The sequence below is a fragment of the Nicotiana sylvestris genome, chromosome 9, assembly GCF_000393655.2.
Source record: "Nicotiana sylvestris chromosome 9, ASM39365v2, whole genome shotgun sequence".
Lineage (NCBI taxonomy): Eukaryota > Viridiplantae > Streptophyta > Magnoliopsida > Solanales > Solanaceae > Nicotiana > Nicotiana sylvestris.
In genome coordinates, this window is record NC_091065.1 from 19,540,733 (window position 1) to 19,542,493 (window position 1,761).

Genomic DNA, 1,761 nt, shown 5'->3' on the forward strand with positions numbered 1-1,761 from the left:
CTGGACTTCTTTGTATTGTTGTTCTTTTTAATGATGCCAAAAAGGGGAAAAATAATATAGTATAGGACTCAGGGGGAAACACATTGGGGAACTGGTTCTTATGCTCTATTACTCTGACCATGTAAGATAAGGCATAGTCTTAGGGGAAACTCTTTTTACTGCCCGATTCCAAATTATAATTGTTCAGTTTGTCATTATCAAAAAGGGGGAAATTGATAAATCTTAAATACTCTTTCATTATATTTTGATGATCTAACAAACTTACTGTTAAGAACCAGATAGGGAACCTGACCTACTTGGATTGCTGCAAACTTTAACGGATTCCAGCTAAAGTTGAACTGCTCCAGCTTTAGGAGTTAGGAACAAAAACAAGGACCTGATGCTCTTGTGGTTTCCTCATAGCAATACAAAGTCATTTGGACATAGCTGGAAATGAAGTGACTGGCGGCACTATTTCTGCCACACTGCACTACATTGTCAGCCCACTCATTCTCTAACCAAATAAAGTACTCACATCATTTCAAGTGATGTGATCAAAATGTACCCAATGAGATTTATACAAAAACATCACTGGAAGGTTTCTGTTTCTCATCCAAGCCTCTTGAAAAAATAGAGAAATCAATCCTCACAAGCTTGAAGAACAAGGTTGAACGCTACTACAGACCAGTTCCTAAAAGATAGATCGTTGTTGTCCTAGTTGAGTTATAACCTTGTTATTGTACTTACTGTATCTCCAAAACCGCTTATCTAGAAGCATTTTGAATAGGAATCCTCTTGTAAATCCGTAAACTCGTTAAGTTTATGTTGTGAATCGATTTAGTCATAAGGAAAAGTCTTTGTAATTGTAGAGTTACAAAGTGGCTTGTGGTGATAGCATCACAAGTTAGAAAGAGCCTTTGTAATTAGGATAGTCACAAAGTAGCTTATGGTAAAGGTACCACAAGTTAGTTGAGTATATCCTTTACAATAGGAATTATTGTAAAGTGGCTTGTAATAAGCAGATTATAAGTTAGTGAAGTTAAAAGCCAACAGGTGTAGGTCGTGGTTTTTTGATCCCTTTGTGTGGGATTTTTCCACATAAAATCCTCTACCTCATTTACTTACTGTTTTATTAAGTGCTCTCAGTAGAATCTTGTAGAGGACCAAGTACTCTACGATTTGGTAGACCCATACAAACTAACATGGTTACTTAACATCAAGTTCAAGGAAGACAAAGTTTGTAAGGCCTGTACAAGGGGGAAGCAGCTAAGATCATCCTTTAAAAGCAAGAAAATGGTAAGCACAACCAGGACGTTGGAACTGGTTCATATGGATCTTTGTAGTCTAATGAGAACATTGAGCAGAGGTGGTAAGAAATATGTGATGGTACTTGTCGATGATTATTCTAGATTTACCTGGGTACTATTCTTAACATCTAAAGATAAAGCATTTGACATGGTTACTGCCTTTGTTAGAAAAACTCATTGCATCCATATGGTCTGATCATTGTACTGAATTTCAAAATGCTATGTTTGCTGAATTTTGTGATGAGCATGGTATAGATCATAACTTCTCTGCCCCTATAACTCCTCAACAAAATGGAGTAGTTGAAATAAAGAACAGGACTCTTGAAGATATGGCTAGGACTATGCATCTTTCTAGTAAACTGCCCCATAGCTTCTGGGGAGAGGCTGTAAACACTACATGCTATATCATAAATAGATGCATGACTGTCGCACCTCCTTTTTACATATCCCCGTGAGGGTACAAGGGAGTTTTCTC